At 34.6% G+C, this 20,126-nt stretch overlaps 1 protein-coding gene across 1 annotated transcript in view; it reads left to right on the forward strand.

Moving 5' to 3' along the window:
* Positions 1-11,382: 11,382 nt before the first annotated feature.
* The window catches only part of LOC142356998 (AP-1 complex subunit beta-1-like), a 78,751-nt gene continuing 70,007 nt past the window's right edge, over positions 11,383-20,126 (forward strand). Inside the window, exon 1 of the mRNA XM_075408728.1 lies at positions 11,383-11,392. The gene's annotated coding sequence lies outside the window, so the exon portion shown is untranslated. The remainder of the gene's footprint in view (positions 11,393-20,126) is intronic.

Here is a 20,126-nt window from a genome sequence, read left to right on the forward strand (position 1 = left end):
ACTTAAACAGCATTCTTCGCTATTATCTGCACTCCAGCTTATTCTCGAATTGCATTGATCTTAAACTTTGCTGTATCTGGATTTTAACCACAGAAAAGGAGAGTAGGAGAATTCCCTGTTTAAGGCTCGCGCGAGTCTGTGCGACGCACATAGAATTCCAACAAAGTCCATCAAAGTTAATATTAAATCACTGAAAAATCTGGTAGTTTAAAAATATTTTTTTCATTTTTCAGAAATCTTTTTAAAAATGAGGAATTCGACGGCCTACTGACATTAAAATTTATGACCTTCTTGAGTTGTTAGTAATGTAGCATCCAACTTAACGTTCCAACTTTTAATTCAATTGCTTTCCATTTCAATTGCAAATCCTATAGAATACCTTCAGTTATTAAAAAATTGTTAATACTTTGATTGAAAACAGCATTACCGAGATCTAACTTTCAAGAAAAACTGACAGCAATTTGATTTCAAGCTCCAGCAGTTTTCTTTATTCAAGCAAGGTAATTTTTGAATATTGTCAACCTCGAAGTCAACATTTTCGGAAATACAAAAAAAAATCAAAACCTTTTGCAACTGTTTGTCAAAATGGTACTTTTATTGATTGTCTCGCCCTTGAACAGCCGCTAAACAGCAAGTAAGTCCAAGTTATTGTTTGATGCCTTCAATTGCTCGTGCACCCAAATGTTTTCCTGAACTGGAACAGCATAAAAAACAATTAATAAAAAATTCGAAGATCAGAATTAAAGTACTTTTTCTAATTTTGGGCTGATGGAAATCTATGTACCAGGAGTCCTAACAATCCATTTAACGACAATCATCGGAAAATGTGATAGTTTATCCGGTCTTCATTTAAGCAGAGAACGTTTTAATTGACTCAACGATTTTTGTAACAGGATACTGTTTGTGCCAACTAATTTTGACAACACTAGCAAAACAAAATAGCAAAACTGATTATTGCAATTTGCCTACATAAACCACTATCATTAAAAAAGATCTCCGCAAAGAAACACGGTCTCGCATAAATTTTTCTTTATTGTTCTTCAATTAATAACCTTAAAAAATGTGTCCTGATGTAAAAATAATGATATCATTCACCAAAAACTCATATATTACCGACAAATATTCTTCGATTTATTGAAAAATCCACAAAGATAAAACAAAAATGACAGCAAATTAGAAAAATTAACCCAAGGAGTGGTGCTCATGGTCCTGATAATCTTTTCAGGGGCAACAATATCTATTCAGAAGCTACACATGAATTCAACAGAAAAAAAACAAATCAAAACAAAATTCAATTAAGAAACAAAGCTTTTCAAAATAAAAACGCATAATTATTACAATTTGAAAGATTTCAATGTTGATATGTTCACAACCAGCAATGCAGTGTTGCAGCAAAGCTACAAACTAAAATATTTGAAATCCTGGGAAAACCATAGTTGCTCTTTAAGCACCAACCAAAGCATAAAATGAAAAAGTTCCGGGAAAACGAAATCATTGCCAAAGTATCCTTAAAATTTTAGTGGTAATGACTTTAAGGCCAATATTGCTTAACAAGAAGCATTCAGTTGCATATATGCAAGCTCAAAAATTCGATGTCAAAATTTGAGGCTATTGCTAACTGTTACGCACTTCAGATACTCAAAACTGGTCTCAAACTTTTTTGGGTTCAAACACCTTGGGCTTTTAACCCCAAAATTATATCCTTCACAACAACTACACTCAAGTTTCATCAGAAAACTAAGTAATACAAGGGACGCTATTTCACATTAATGCACAATGAGAAAATTAGGTTGCTCCGAATGCTCAAAATCATAATACGGATGCAAATACATTTCAGAAAAAAACGAGATAGAGAGAGAGAGAGAGAGAGAGAGAGAGAGAGAGAGAGAGAGAGCACTAATATAATGCAATGACGTCGGTCATAGCTCCTCTAATCTTTTGCTGCCACAGCTATTAAAAAAGATTTGGATGACCTCATCCAAAAGCATAATGATTAAGATCAAATGGGGTTTCAAGGCTAATTTCAGTATTGCAAACAAAGGCTGATATTCGAGCTTTTGTACAACCTACATTTTTATACATTTTTATATAATACATTTTTATACTTAAGTTCAAAAATTACGTTCCATATTTCTTCGTCAAAAGGCTATGATTACAAGTAGGTTGAGAATTTTTTCAGCGTCATTTATTACCGATACCAAAAATTTACTTTGTCGAGATAAAAAACACTACTAGCAATTCCAACGCTATCAGTACAACAGACCGAAAGCCAAAATAAACAAAGTGTCCAATTGATAATCAATAATAAATCATTGATAATCTAGATAATAAATTCTCATCTGGTGATGATGGTATCTCAAATATCATAGTCAAGTTATCATCAAATGTTACGATTCCATACCTAACCCAGATAATCAAAAAATCTTTTCAAGAAGGAATATTTCCCGATGATCTGAAAAAGGCCAAAGTCATTCCTCTTCACAAGGATGGATCGAAATTAGATGAAAATAACTACAGACCAATTTCTCTACTAATTGTATGGAGTAAAATCATAGAACGTGCTTTGTTCATTCGCATATATGCTTACATGGAATATCATAATTTGATTTTCAGTAGGCAATTTGGGTTTCGTACCAAACACAGCACAATTGACGCTCTAGTTGAATTAGTTGAAAAAATAAGATTGAACTGCCAAAATAAAAAAGCTATCAAATTCTATCTTGATCTTAAAAAGCATTTGATACCATTGAGCATGATATCTTATTGAAAAAGATCGAAAATACTGGCATCAGGGGCCCAGCTCTAAATTGGGTAACAACATACTTAAAAGGGAGACAACAGCGGGTTACTGTAAATGGAGCTTGTTCCTCGTGGAATTCTATAGTTTGTGGGGTTCCACAAGGCTCAATTCTGGGTCCGTTATTGTTCCTCATTTATATCAATGATCTGCCACTAGTTTGCAAATCTCTTGATGTCATATTGTTTGCGGATGATACAAACCTCACCGCAATCAACAAAGACAATAATTCAGTGCAAGAAGATCTGCAAAACATCAATAATTGGTTGATTGCTAATAAGTTATTACTAAATATGGATAAAACAGTACAAATGAAAATAAGGAATAAAAATAGTGCTTCCAAATTAGTGTTTAAGTTTGATGATGTTTTTATTGAAGTTCGTAATCTCTGTAAGTATCTCGGAATCTATGTAGATAGTAAATTAAGTTTTCGATCACATATAGAATATATTAAGAAAAGACTCTCAAAACAGTGTGGTATTATATGTAAACTGCGTCACTATGTACCCCGTAAACAGCTAATTGATTACTATCGAAGCAATCTTAACCCAATAATTCAATACGGTATTTTGGTATATGGCTGTTGCAATTACTCGTCGCTTCAACCTATCTACATTCTGCAGAAAAAACTTTTAAAATTCATTTACTTCAGGAAAAGGTCAGATAGTTCTAGGGACATTTTCATCTCTAATAAATTACTAACAGTATTCGAGTTCCATGTTTATGAGCTGCTGAAATTTGTCCTGAAATCATTGAAAAAGATGCATAACGAAGCTTATCTAAATGAACTCTTTGAGTATGAGCATAGTCATGCAAAGCTATTTAACACACTAAGAAAGAATGAAGTTCTAACACCAAACATTGAAACCGAAAATTGGCAAAAATATCGCTATTTTATCATAAATTTAAAGAAAGTTATTTACTAAACAATGAGGAGCTGGTATCCTATATTTTTAAATAGTTTATTCTATACCCACCCTCATAACATTTTTTGAATTTTTTTCCCTTTTTCTTTTCAACTCTTGTCAAAAATTGTTGCGGCACTTACTTCGTAAGTGCCGAGGCCTCAAAAATGGAATTATTTTTGCAAAATAACGAAGTCTACACATAGAAAATCGACGATGAAAATCGAATTGCAGAAAAAATTCTTTTTGAATTTCTTTTAAAAAATGCCAGGAATCAGCGGCTCTCTCGTTAAGCGTAGTGCTGCATACAGTGTTAGTGTTAATTGGTAATGAGTTAAAAAAGAATCGTTATGAGCTTAAAATCCGCATTTTTTTTAAATTTATTTTTCTGTTTTCAACATCAAAAAAATTTACTTTAGCCAGGGCAGATACTAGGTGGGCTTAATAGCCCCGTTTATCTGTCCTCTCCGAGATACCTTTGATATGTAAACAATTTTAATTGATATATATTATGAATTATTTAATGCATTGTGTAATTTATTAAATTGTTGATAATTTTTATGATAAAGGAGAAATTTATTCTTTCTTTCTTTCTGTCAATTACCTGGTCTAATTTTCTAACTACTCGATGCTTCAAATTATTAGAATACAGAGTATGACCTTGTACTTCGGTATTCGGTAAAATGACATGTAACCAAGTATTTGATTTACAAAATTATGAGTTTCAAATGTACACCACAGTGTGCCTTACCTCCAATTTGAAACTTCACAATAATGTAAGTAGTGATAAAAAAGCTACGAAACTGCATTTTTATTTTTACATACACTGACACTGTAGTCTTGATTTGCTTCCATTTTATCTTAAACTTGTATTGTCCTTTAGCTTTCAAGAAATTTTAAAAAACTGACACAAAACACTAAATAAAATTCAGAAAGAATGTACCGGCATGTACATAAACCAAAGATTTCTCCAAAAGTTAGTTTTAGTTTTCAAAAATGAGACATCTTTTCACATCACTTTCTGTTATTTTAACCAGTTTTATCAAGCTATTACAACTTCTCAAATGTGGATGTAATTAAATCTAACCTGCATTACTCCACATTTAAACTCAAATATGTAGCATTTTCGTTAGAAAATTATGACTTAGCACATTATCTAGACTGTGATGTTTCCTCGCCCCGCAGGCGCACTACCCCATAAAAGTTTTCAATCAGTTTTTACCATAATAGTGTAATCAGGAATCTCATCAGCTTAATTTTTCACTTACCTGCCGACGTGTGATTGCTAGTATGAAAAGCCTGAGCTCGTTTACGGGCCAACTCTGTCAGTTTAGCAAGCATATTTAAATGTTTAAATACATGCCCTCTTAAAACCTTTAGACAACAGGATTTCAGATATAGCAGCCTTCAGGATGTTTTCCAGTGATGATTTTCCAGAAACAAAACTGGTTACAGTTGGATCAATTGCTGCAGAGGCGTACGAAGCTCTTATTCTGTCCTCCGTAGACTTGGATGGAAAAACATTTATGCTCCACTAGATTAAGCAGGAGACTTCGAAAGGGGAATTTTGATCAAAATGCTTATGGCAAACTGTAGACAAATTACTCACAGTAGAGCTGAACTAATTAAATTTGAGCGAATTTACCGAGAAGTCAGAATGTTATGCGTGGAAATTCACTCTAAAGGAACTAAAATCTTCCTATAAATCACACAAAGACCAACAGGACCAAAATGAGTTCCACAGCAATTCGCATTCGTTTTGATTCTTTGCTAGGTTTAGATCTTATCAGCGAAAGCAATTATCGAGTGGATAAAAATATGATTTCAGACATTAGTAAAATGACAATCTGTGAGCAATTTGTGAAAATACAAGCGATAATGAAAATGCGTACATAGTTAGGTGCTTTCACTGTTTCTAACTTCATTTTTCATTAACTATCTCAGGCACGACCAACATTCGATCATCCAGATAAAATGACCAAAATTTCGAGCAAGACAAAAGGAAAAAATTTTATCGACCATTAAAAAAAACAAATCAATAACATTAGAGAAAGCCGGATCTCGACGACGTGAAAAAATACCTAGACTCGTTTGCTAAAACTATTAATCGTTGTCGAAGCTAAAACAGATCAGTTAATATGCCTAAAAATTAATTGAATTCGTATTCTTTTGACAGCTGTACTTTTTCCCGTTTCTCTTATCAGCAACTACCACAGTCAATTCTCTTCCCCTTGAGACACTTGAAAACAGGCTCTAATGGTCTAATAGTGCTCTCCCAGAGTGATACAAATTTTGTCGTGATGAAAGTATACATAATAAAGATGTTTCTTTTCTTTTGATCTCTGGAAACAATTACTCAGTGGGCAAAAATACTCTTCTTGCTGTAGATCCAAATGAGATAATAGAAATAATACGGGAACAATAAACACAGTTTTGGTCACAAGCAGTCCAGAAATAGAATAACAATACCAATAAGACAGACCAGCTGATTAAGTAACCGAGCAGGCCGAGGCATCATTGAAACAAAACGAAAAAAAACTTGATTCAATTTTGAAATTCAAACCACTTTTTGTTGGAAACCGATAGAGATGAAAACAAACAGCCGAAAAAGATCTAAACTGAACAAATTTTTCTGAAAAATTACATTAAATACTAAAAAAATCCGAATAAAGCAGGAGCGAGATGACTTATTTTGAGAGCATATATTAAACTGAGAGCGATTAGTTTTTGATGAAACCTAAAACATTGATTTGAAGTTCATTTGAAGACACACCTCAGTTCAATATTAATTCAAAAAGATTAACAACGGAAATGATCTCACATTATTATTGCAATAGAATCAAATGACAACCGATTACAAGACAAGAGAACGCCACAGACTGCAACTGTTTTTGCGGATCTATTCTGCCCCCCCCCCCCAGTGTTTTTTATGACCCCCAGTTACAAATTATATGTTATATAGTACGTTACTATGTAAGAAAATAGCACGTGCGCCTGGAAGTTATAAAAGATTTACGCTCACTAAGCTGGTGGGGGGAGGGGCGGCAAAACAGAATAGATCCGCTTTTGCTTACTAAACATGCACACTTCAGATGTAAAGTTCCGAACAGCAAATCTTCAAACCTTTTATAACGGCTCTTTAAATGCCAGCGGAGTGCGCCGGAACAGCACGCGCAATAACAGAAGCTGACAATTGCGACCAAATAGTCACTTGTTCATTTAAATGTACGCAGATGGTTCATTTTTTACCCTTTCTCAGTAAAAAAAAGTTTTCTTTCTTAGGAGCACAATGAGCAAAGAATAGTCCACACATCATGCCAATTAGCAGGCTCTTGTAAACACCATCAATAGTACTGTCAAGCAGATTAGCTTGATTTCTCCACGTCCGCACACAGCTATTGTAAAAACACTAGAGTTTTATGTGTGACAGATTTCAATCCAAACTGGAGCTAACAATGCTTTTCGCTTGACTACAGAATGGACCATAAAAAGCACACAATTATCAAACCTATTTCCGGATCTTTTCAGTTTGTTCCGCCAGTACGCTACGCACCCCCATTACAGAGTACGCACCATTACATCGTAAATCATTATTTAAAAAGCACGTCCTGCTTTGGGTTCAAATATGCACCCAATAAGATGGGGAGGGGGCACAAACAAAAAAGATCCCTAATTTTTAACATTCTAAATATAAAATGCTTCAAAATTGAGTAGAACGCTTCAGACAAACTGCTTTAAGCAGTTTCAGCAGAATTTTTCAATTCATTTGAAAGCGTATAATATATATAACTTAGAAGTTATACAAATTTAACTGCTGCTAAAATTGTCATATTAGTTGTTCAAAAAATGAGAAAAAGATGCAGATCGCTGTCAGAAATTTCCACTTAAAACAAACAAACATCGCTGGCAGATTGCCGAAAAAATAGCCGCGATAGCTTCGTAGATCTGCAGTAATAGACGAAAAAAAAAGGCATAAATTTCTTTTCATTAAATGCTGAGATGTTATATTTTCATTAGGAATTTCGCTTCCATTAGCTGCTCTTAAATAACCTTCATTTAGAGAGACAAGCACTCACTTAAACATATTTCTTTGAACTAAAGAAAAGAAAAGTATTTCAGAGTGAGGAAGTCACTTTTGAGAGAGGTAAGTCAAGAGTGACTAAGAAACTTAATCACGCGAATGAACAGGAAAACTTGCTCAATGAACAGAAAATCTGAGTGAAAAATGACGTCACGCATATAATTCAGTTAAAATTGCATGAACGAATGAACAAAAGCAGATTTGAAGTGATTGTAGCGTCATATGGTCGTAACAAAAATCTTCACATCTAAAATAAAAAAAACATAGCAGGACAAGTCGTGAAACAATTCGAAGAATTTTCATTGACTAAACAAAAAAATTGGAATTAGAACGGACTGCGAATGGATTGGAAAAAACCATTGTGAGAGAAACACATCATAAAATCGAACAATAACAAAAAAAATAATCAATGTCAAAATGCCGCATGCGAAAAACCGAACCGCTCATGAGAAAGCGTATTTTTGTTCAAACACCATTTTCTCACTCTACTTTAAAAATAGAGCGAAAAATTTCAAGCCGCTCGCTTTTTCGCTCCACTTCCTGTTTCGGTGTGAACAAAATCACTACTCCAATTTGACTTCAAAAATCATGAAATAAGTCAACAGATCTTAAAAACATTGCCGGAAGAATTCCGGAAATGCCTGGGCCAAAAAACAGACTGTCGAATAACTAGCTTCTGATGGCCGTTAGCATCGAAGCAGAGAAAAAACTAACTCTATTGATATAAGAAAATTAAACTTAAAAAATACGACCTCAATTATGATTTCACCTAGTACAACAAAAAATACAACGGAAAAATATTTCAGGCAAGCAAGACAACTAAATATCTCACATAAAATTGGACTAGCCAAAAAGGCACAAAAAACATCTATGATTTTGATAGAAAATCTGCAAGAAAAATATTTTTAACAATTTTTCGCAATTCGCAGTCAAAATTCAAAAAAATGCTGGGTGCCAAAGAACCTGTAATTAATTTGTATTTGAAACCACCCACGAGCATTAAGCTTAAATTCAGAAAAAGTAAAAGCAATAAAAAACAATAATGGGCCAAAAATCGAAAAGCCTTAAGAACGGAGAATTCGTTGAAAAACCTTCAATTTGCGTAAAACTCCTTTAATTACCCAAAACCTTCGAAACGCTAGCAAAACAACCCGACAATTTTAACTTTAGTCTGAGATAATAGACAACATAAAAGTTTCCAAAAATTCGGCTTGAAAAAGCCAAACAAATAAAAATTTGCTCGCTTAGCAATAATTTTTTCACACTTACAACTCCCGCTCTGTTTCAAAAGAAGGCATGAACCAGAGAACCACCCTCTCTTTTTGCACTCTTAGCATTTTTTCACCGAAAAAACTTTTTCAAACTTTATTCACTCCCTGAACTTCCAGTTTTCATGCTCGCTCACTTCTAAAAAAAACAGAAAACCATAAAGCCTCTTCGAGTCTTAAAAGACAGCGCCCCAATACAATTCTTTGAATTGTAAAAAACCAAATGAAGGCCAATAATTGCCTTAGCTATCGCTTTAGCGGCTATTAATCGAAAACCTTTCAATTCACTGATGCATGTATGTAGAACTATATTTAACCCCTGCAAGACAGTTGCCAGTGCAATATCCAGTTTTTACGGTTCAATGATACCAAAGCTTGTCAAGTCTTCTTTATCTCCATTTAAAAAGCAATCACAGAAATTTGAAGATTCGCTGTATGGAAATTTAGATCCAAGTTCTGTGGACAAAAGTTTACCATGGTTCGGCTAATGGCCATAATTGTACAACATTCTTGATTCCACGAAGGTCGATGATTGACCTGTACTGTTTTCTTGCTTCGCGCTCAAATGACACGTTTTGAAAAGAAAGATATTGAAGAAAGTAAATTAGGACACTAATACTCCAAATAGTCTGCAGAAGAATTACTCAAATGAGAGAAAGAGATAAACAAGAGATCAGTAATACTACTACATACAAAACTTCCAATACTGCCCGAATAATTCATGTTATGTAAAAGTGCTGCTCAGACATTGAGAGGGTCATTTGGGTGCTGGAGGGGAGGGGGGAGGAAGGAGGCCAAAGGAAGAGGACGAGGGGGTGTTGTTTTCTTTTATTGATTTCTCTAACGTTACAAGTTCGTGAACAAATATTAACAGTAATTTCAACATACTATGTCATAAGTCAGAATATGAACAAACATTTGAGTCAATATTTTAAACATTAATTACTCATTGTTGTAGTGTCAAGCCGACATAATCCTATATTTCATTCACGTGCAGAAAAACCGACCGAGTCAACACTATTCGCAAGAAAAAAGGATCAAATGTTTGCAATAGAACACTGAATTTATACACATTGATTAATAATCAGTTTTGGTCATTCTCAGGTTTGTTCTTTTTCAATCTTCTTTGAATTTCATCTTATACTCGATCGATCAAACAGTAAATCTCAAGCATCTTTAACGTTAAAGCACCTCAAATAATGCTTTTTAATATAACAGTGTGCGTATTAATTAACAAGTCAAATTAACAGTTAACTAACTAACTAAGGTTAGGTGAAGCATAGTAATGTGACATTATAACATTAACTCTCGCATAATTTTCTAACGTTTTCAAGTTTTCCACTACAGATAAAATAAATATTCCTTGATTGCCTTTGTGAAAAACTCAAAAAAAAGCATATACTATTTGGAATTTAGATGAACATCTTATTTGTAAGATGAGCTGCAAGTTTTATCTATTTAACTGACATCAATCTACAGTGCCAGAAGTATTTGGGGGTCATTAAACACAGCATTTTACATATTTGCTTTCGTAATTTGCACCAAGTAGCACTTATCAGAGAAACATATCAACAGTTACGAGCACAAGGTGCATCGCACGTTACTTTTTTAAACCTAATTATCACTATAAATCAAACTTAATATGAAGCAAGCATAAAGATTAGTATACAAAATTTCTCTCCAAGTTAATTATTACCCAAATGTTTGGCGTCAATTATAAAGACTGAAACTTCGATGATGCATACGTTATAGATTAAATATCATAAAAAAGGTTTCAAATAATAAACAAAACAACCGCCACTGAAGACGTTCTTGCAACAGTATTTGCAAAATGTGACTCGAAAGTACACATCAGGTCACGGGAATATCAATATGACAAACCAGATACGGCAAAATTTTTTTGAACATGTAAGAAGCTGAACCAAAAACGATGTCTATCATACATCACGGTAGCGGCTTTCGGAACAAAAGCCTATTGAAAAAATAAATGCACAGGGCAGAATAGAAATAGAACTAAACAATTTTTATTTCCCACCATTTGAATGTACTCAACCTCAACTCAACGTTAAAACTACAAACCATTGCTGTTTAGTGCGACGAGAAAAAAATGTCTCAGACGAAGGTTCACAGGCGATAAAATTAACTGAGATAATCATACTCTTCCAGCGCATTTCCAACCGTTGAAATCATAGTAGGAAATCCTCTCACCGCAACTAGTTCCCAACACTTTGAAGAGAACTGCTCATAGAAGCATCCAAACATTTCGAATTCCACCAACACGATAACAACGTACTGGAATGTAATTTTATTACGAAGGCAGTTAAGTAAGACCTTATTAAATAAATCGCTCCCTTACGGCACTCCTTCCCTATCTATTAACCCCCACTTTAGAAATTTTGTTTAATTTTGCCGATTCTCGGGACGGCAAATGTTCTAACAAAACTTGATGCTCTAACAAAATTTAATGCTCCAACAAAATTTAGACCAAGTCCCTATAGATATATCTACCCGGTAATGATTGTTTTTAATGCTCTAAAATGCTCTAACAAAATTTAAACCAAGTCCCTCTAGATATATCTAACTGGTAATGATTGATGTATAAAATAGATACATGAACCTTAAATTGAATAATGCAGTATATAATACCCTTGGACTATCTACCACCTATAATTCCTTTATAATTTATATTCGTCAACCCCATAGCATTTTCAATCAAAATTTAAATTTGCTAAAAAAAGTCACCCCAAATGCTCGAAATAGCCCTGTTTTCTTACTTTTATTGCGACACCCAATTAACTATCAAATACCCTATTTTTCTATTTTAGATCATATCGTCACTTTCGAGAAAACTTGAAACTGACACCTCATTGCAAGCATATATTTTAGTCCACAAAGAAAAAGTTAGTGCACAAAAACAGTCCACACTATCAGTATACCTCATATCTAGTTATTTAAAAGATTTTTATTTCCTTATTGGAAACCAATCTTTCCTTTGAAATAGTTTTCCCCTAACAAAATTTATCAGCCTGACCTTCGTTGAGTACCGTGATGAATGTCCTATTTGCCTCAAAATTACTTGTTGGAAAACACGTCACCGGGCTCAGCCACCCCAATTAGTTTGCCCCGAATGTAGAAGGAAGCTATTCGAAAACTCATTCCAACCAAACCGCCCTTCCACCTTTTTTGCAAAATTTATACCGCATCCCTTAGTTTTTATTGTCATTTTTTGTAATGAAGTAAACACGTGTCACCTCCACTCACAATCAGATAAAATGTCATCAGAATTTAGGACATTTTGTGTGCGTTTCTTGTTCCAGACGACAGCACAACAGCCCCATTTGCCTATAGAAAAATAACCCCAATGACGTTTGGACTCAAGGCGAATGGCTAAACACAGCATCCCATTTATGTTCCAATTTTTATACGTCTTATCTTTGTCATTACCCTATCTAACGGCCTTCTCATCGAACTTCTCCTCCTCCTGTAACCTTTCTACAACACTAGCAGGTACATACTGCAACACAAAAGAAAACAGCTGCGCGGGTCGTCACACGAAGTGCAGCCACGAGGTTCGCTACCCAATTTAGCAAGTTAAATTTGACACAAACTGATCAAAACTCTTGAAGAATTGTTTTTACATAATAAGATAATCCGATTGTTGAAAACGCAGACTGTTTTCCAAATTTCATCTCCTTTCTTTGATTCTTATTCTTTTGATATTCACTTTCATTTTTCTTTTCATCTTAGATCTGACAAAACCTGCTCAAAATTCTAAAATTGCTTTTACTTTAAAAGATAATCCGATTGAAAACGGAGATTTTCCAAATTTCATTTCCCTTCTTTGATTTTTTTTCTTTTGATGTTCATTTTCATTTTTCTTTTTCATTTCTCCACCACAGTGGGAGTTCAATGTCTTAGCATTGTACTAATAAGTGCATTCCTGTACTCTAAGAGTATGAAATTGTTGGTACAATAAAACGTACAATTGTTTTCCATTTAAGATGCCGAAACGAGATCACAACCAGAGTGACGCCTTAGGGCTTCCTGTCAACAAATACGACCCAACACTGGCTCAATGGTCTTCCACTCGTCACCAATCAATCAAGCGCTCTCCACCCTCGACAGCGTGGTCATGATAAATTACAACAGCAGCAACATAGACCGCGACAACAGCATAACCAACATAATCAACAGCAACCTCAACAGCATCCTTCCAATCTCTCAACACAAAAGAAGCTAATTGATGATATTTTTGCCAAAAGGAAGCAATTTTCTTCTAAATCCTCAACGATCCTCTTGGCATTCGAGCGAGAGCAACTTCCCTTAAATAAAAATCACAAGTTTTTAACATCGCTCAAAACTCAATAAAAACAGAATGTAACAAATGGCGTTTAGACGAAACAACCATCGTTAATAGCATTACAAAAGAGAAAAAAAACAGTAGCAACTGACATAATTTTAGCATACCCTGAATCCTCCAGGGTCCAGAAAATGAATTTGAGAATTAAAAACAAAAGCTACTGACAAATCCTATGACGTAGCCCACAAAAACCTCGAGGTTCCGAGTAAACATTCCTTCTGAGCAGCTCATTGCTTTTTCGAAATTAGACAATTTAGACTTAAAAGTAGTAGACTCAAACCATTTAGACAATATTGCTGCTGAAACAGTTGAATCAGATCCGTTTATCTCTAAAGCCATAAATTGAAAACAGCTACGGGAGTCCAAAAATGCCCATATGGAACTTCTGTCAAAAATAGACAGTGAGAAATTTCGGCTGAAAACACCAGCCACGAGAAACAAGCACTACGCCGATTTCAACGCAGACCCTGAAGATTTCAGATCAACAGCAGAAGGATATCATCATGAAAGCAAACCTGTTAATTTATGCTAACAGAAAGTTAGCCGACAAACTGAATCCAATAAAAAGAAAAAACTTTCAGGACAATCAAACGTTTAAAAACCTCTGTAAAATTTATACAAAAAAGAGCACAATTTTTCTCTTCTCTAAACCGGAGTGAGCTGTATTACAGCTAATTGCATAATTGACGCCGCAATTACCGATACTACAGAATCATTATATTTATTACCCGTTCGATTTTGTGAACAATCTAGACCAAGTCTTAAGTGACGCGGATATTAAACGCGATCTGGGCTGCTTCATACATTAGAGCAAACGGATACATTAATTTGCAATACTACTGTGTATTATTTACTACACTATTGACTAGCCTATGGCGATTTATTCTATGCCGCTGTTATTATACGTACTAAGTGAAAGAGACTGAAGCTATCCAGGCCGCTCTTCACAGCAGCAAGTCTGATATGAATAGACGACTAAAAAAACAAACATTAGTCTGCTCCATGAATGCCCTAGTAATTGCTTAAGAGCTTGTCATAAGCCTCGTGATTAACAGTAGTGTTGACTCAGTTATAAACATCTACGAGCCTAGAGCTTGTGCTGAAGGAAATTAGTTCTTCAACTCAACCAGCGCGACTTAAGACGCTTCCACTTCTGCTAAATTTTCAATTTATCTCTCTCTCTCTCTCTCTCTCTCTCTCTCTGCTCTTACAGCAAATAATCCTGCACTCGGCTAAGCGGGAATAATCGCAGCAATTGTACGTCTGCCGGTTTTCTATCAACTAAAATCTTTAAAAAAGTATCCACATCCAGCAGTAAGATGGACTTAATTACTTGATTAGGATTAGATACCCCACCATATTTTCAAAATGTGCTCTATCATTTCAATCTGTTTCTTAATTAAACTTTGTACTTATTCATTTTATTCTTAGCATATCATACAAGTTAGCAATTAGAAAGTATAGACTTATACCAGCACTTAATTAGGGTCACGTTAATAATACCGTTTTATCTATGGATTGGTAAGATTAAGCGAATAAAATCCCCACCACATCAGCTTTAAAACGATGTTCTCAATCGTAATATCATTTTGCACATTTCTCGGATTAATTCAATGTACAACCATTGTGTAAGCCACTTTTGTTGCCAAAATTACAACACTGTGGTCATTGCTGATGAAACAAGGAACCAAATTTTCATTATTTTCAACAGAGCAGCTGTAAAAAAATTACAATAGTTTATTTGCAATTGTCGAACCGGCAAGACCACTTTCCGTATGAGTCTAAACGGGACCAGGAAATTGGCAAAAGTTTAAAAATTGCTTTAACAGAAAGTTTTTAATGATTGATGAGAAACTTTTCACAAACGTTATTTTTTATTAGAGGCAAGATTTGCTAAACACGTTTCTTTAGAGAAAATTTTACTACCAAATTTGTTCCACTCGTGTAATACATAGATAACAACAACTAAATCAAAAACAAAACTTGAATTGTTTCTCAAAAAGCGAAAAGAGCAAATGCCTTAACCGAAAAGAAGCAGCACTGGAGAATAAAGATTCAAATTAAGCTCCACGCTCTATCAACGCAATTTCATTAACGACTTCAATTAGTTCATCATGAAAGCAAACCTGTTAATTTATGCTAACAGAAAGTTAGCCGACAAACTGAATCCAATAAAAAAAAAATTTCAGGACAATCAAACGTTTAAAAACCTCTGTAAAATTTATACAAAAAAGAGCACAATTTTTCTCTTCTCTAAACCGGAGTGAGCTGTATTACAGCTAATTGCATAATTGCCGCCGCAATTACCGATACTACAGAATCATTATATTTATTACCCGTTCGATTTTGTGAACAATCTAGACCTAGTCTTAAGTGACGCGGATATTAAACGCGATCTGGGCTGCTTCATACATTAGAGCAAACGGATACATTAATTTGCAATACTACTATGTATTATTTACTACACTGTTGACTAGCCTATGGCGATTTATTCTTTGCCGCTGTTATTATACGTACTAAGTGAAGGAGACTGAAGCTATCCAGGCCGCTCTTCACAGCAGCAAGTCTGATATGAATAGACGACTAAAAAAACAAATATTAGTCCGCTCCATGAATGCCCTAGGAATTGCTTAGAGCTTGTCATAAGCCTCGTGATTAACAGTAGTGTTGACTCAGTTATAAACATCTACGAGCCTAGAGCTTGTGCTGAAGGAAATTAGTTCTTCAACTCAACCAGCGCGACTTAAGAGCTTCCACTTCTGCTAAATTTTCAATTTATATATCTCTCTCTCTCTCTCTCTCTCTCTCTCTCTCTGCTCTTACAGCAAATAATCCTGCACTCGGCTAAGCGGGAATAATCGCAGCAATTGTACGTCTGCCGGTTTTCTATCAACTAAAATCTTTAAAAAGTATCCACATCCAGCAGTAAGATGGACTTCATTACTTGATTAGGATTAGATACCCCACCATATTTTCAAAATGTGCTCTATCATTGCAATCTGTTTCTTAATTAAACTTTGTACTTATTCATTTTATTCTTAGCATATCATACAAGTTTAGCAATTAGAAAGTATAGACTTATACCAGCACTTAATTAGGGTCACGTTAATAATACCGTTTTATCTATGGATTGGTAAGATTAAGCGAATAAAATCCCCACCACATCAGCTTTAAAACGATGTTCTCAATCGTAATATCATTTTGCACATTTCTCGGATTAATTCAATGTACAACCATTGTGTAAGCCACTTTTGTTGCCAAAATTACAACACTGTGGTCATTGCTGATGAAACAAGGAACCAAATTTTCATTATTTTCAACAGAGCAGCTGTAAAAAAATTACAATAGTTTATTTGCAATTGTCGAACCGGCAAGACCACTTTCCGTATGAGTCTAAACGGGACCAGGAAATTGGCAAAAGTTTAAAAATTGCTTTAACAGAAAGTTTTTAATGATTGATGAGAAACTTTTCACAAACGTTATTTTTTATTAGAGGCAAGATTTGCTAAACACGTTTCTTTAGAGAAAATTTTACTACCAAATTTGTTCCACTCGTGTAATACATAGATAACAACAACTAAATCAAAAACAAAACTTGAATTGTTTCTCAAAAAGCGAAAAGAGCAAATGCCTTAACCGAAAAGAAGCAGCACTGGAGAATAAAGATTCAAATTAAGCTCCACGCTCTATCAACGCAATTTCATTATGGACTTCAATTAGTTAGGAACAAACACTTTTTAACAAATTTCAGATTAATTGGATAAAAATGACGACACAGCTCACAAAGTATTCCGACTAAACGTATTGGAAATAATTGAAAATTTAAAATGCTATTCCGGTGGTACTATCGCGACTTAACCACTGTAATGCTAAATTAGGATTGTTTTATTGTACTCTAGGGTAAAAAATTGTTGGAACAGTATATAAGTTCGTTTTCCCTTTCTAGCATAAAAATCATTTTCTTGAACTTCTAATGAAAGAATTGCTTTTGTATTATTAAGATGCCAAAAAGGACCCACATTAATGAAGCCCCTTGTTCGTTCCCATTGCATCAAAGTGATGCAAACTCATACGTCAGAAATCATCTCAGTAGATTTCAATCAGATTTGATACATTTAAAATTAGATAAACTACTACCCCTCCCATGAACATGCTGGCAGTTTAAAGAGGAAATGAACATTAAATCACCCGGTATTCATTATACAAAAGGACCTAAAATAACCCAACACAAGAACCGTGATCAGCCAAAAAAGAGAAAAATCTTTCAAAAAAAGACTGAAAACTAAAAGTTACAAGATTCAAAACGGAGAAACTACGGGTGATGGCTCATAGCAAAAGTGAAGAGATTTTATAATCCTCTGAAGAGGGTAGGAGCACGAAAAAACTAAAAGAGGCAATGAAAATAAAACAACGTAAATAGAGAAAAACGAAACACAGGACTGGAATTTTCAGGTGCGCAGATAACAAATGCAGTTGGAGCTGCTACAGATCAAATTGACTGTGTCTTTTAGGCAATACAGCCTTTGCATATATAAAAAGACAAAAGCCAGTTCCAAAAGAAGCAAAGATGCAGATCCTTCATGTCGTCTTACTAATACAATAAAAAAACATTACACTTTGGTCTTTTTTAATACTTTAATTCAATCGATCACGACAAAAAACGATTGCGTTTCGGTAATGCATATTCCTTAAAGTCCCATAGTCGTACAAACACAAAAAAATATTCCGTTTAAAACTTGATATCATTAGTTAGATTTGAATCACGTCAGAGTTTACTGATAAAATTTTTCGACTAAGTTCGTTTCTTTGCAACTTGACTCCTTTGATCGAAAATTGTATGTTAATTAAAAGTTCTGACTTCCAGATTTTTAGAGATTAACCCAGGTAACCATTAACCATACAAATTTAGCAAACGCAAATAATTGAAACGGAGTAATTAAAATAGTAAAAGAGTTGCTAGAAATCAATTTTTGTTTGCCTTGAAGGCCAAATTCTTCCAAACTATTATCCTCCTGTTGAAATAATACAAATCATTAAAAACAAAATTTTATCTAATTGTTTTTGCCAGCTACTGAAAAATCAAACAGAAAAAACTCAAGCTTATAGATCTGAAAGGACGGTTTGGTTTACCTCTTTGAACTACCAGAAAAGAACGTTTTTCATTTTTTTAAATATAGCCAGAGCTTAGTTTGTTTTAGCTTTCAAGCATAAAAATTTATAGCAGTTTAACATCCCAAGATTCTGGTGCATCATTTCACTTAATTTGTTTCTATTTCTCATCTATAGACTCTTGCGTGGTAGTTAAGAGTTCTTTGAAAGTTAATAAGTTCAACGTGCTTTATACAAGTCAGAAAATGAAAGCTTGTCGGTAGGATATGACGCAAATCCCATGACGCGGAGGTACTCGAAACTAGATTGCGTAAAAATTTGATTACTGCTCTGATTTCCAACTCAACTTCAGGCCGGGCTTGAAATTAATTTTTCGACTTCAATTCCTTACTAGAAGAAAACTTAGACAAGATAAAGCACGTGAAATAAGTGTTATAAATAGTGATAGATTATTATGGTAGCACTTTGATAAAACCAAGTCGAGCTCACCCAAACAAAAAGGATTTGAGTTTTAAACAATTGATCAGGTGTAGAATTGCTAGAATAGCGACAGGAGATAATGCGTGTACACAATCCCGTTTCGAGAGTTCCTACCCAACCACTGCTGGCGGCAAAGCCTCCACGAGTAAAGAGATAGCCTCTATGCTACAGAGCCTCTATGCTCTAGCCAGCCAGTCAGCAGCCAGAAGGATCTAGTTTCTTTTCAAAATAGCATTCACGAAGAAAAAAACAGCAACATCATCAACAATAACACGATCTCTAGGAGCGATTCTAAACATCATAATTGCATCTAATGATTCGGCATCATTATTCAGCTCCATATTCGAAAGGAGCTGGGCCGAGGGAGTCGAAAGGACTCGGGGTTCTTTTGAGGCCAATATTCCCAGCTTAAGCTTGCCTTTTTCAATAGAGATCGGAAATTACTCTTAGCTCGGCGCCAATGAAAACTCCGCCGTGCGCTACAAATACAGAACCAACAGAAAATTTTGGTTCGGTCTCCTTCACATGCGGACTTGAAATTCAATATTGCTGCCGCTCATACAAAAATTCGATACCAAAGATGAAGTACCATTTTGCAAGTACCGGTATGACGATGCTGAATTTTGATTGGTTGAAAAAGACTTTTGTAAATTTATACAGCACGCATTCATTATCTTGAAATTCAGACAGACGATTCTGCTCAGTACAGTTCAATTGCTTACCAAAATACTTGAATAAAAACTTGTAGCAGAAAAAGAGCATTTTCACCGAACCCGCGCTCCGAATAGCACTTAGCAAAAACTTACAATTAAAAGCCTTTATTAGAAAGGATATTGCAACGATAACTCTGTCTTCATACAATATAGCACTTGGCACTAGCACCTACATAGCCGCCTCTAAAAAGATAGAAAAGGTATCAGCAAACTGAGATGAGAGTTATCATAAGGCGACAGATATGTTGTACGCTTACTTCTGTTAAAAAGAAAGAGGAAAAATTTGCAACTGAAGGAATTAGCCATTAACGGAAAAACTTACAATCTTCGAATCATTAGAAAAACAAACACCGGAATTAGCCTTTATTTTATCGCACAAGAAGACAATCAAACCGACATCACAAGGATCCGTA

Source organism: Convolutriloba macropyga, chromosome 2, assembly GCF_964194025.1.
Source record: "Convolutriloba macropyga chromosome 2, txConMacr16.3, whole genome shotgun sequence".
NCBI classification, from domain to species: domain Eukaryota; kingdom Metazoa; phylum Xenacoelomorpha; order Acoela; family Convolutidae; genus Convolutriloba; species Convolutriloba macropyga.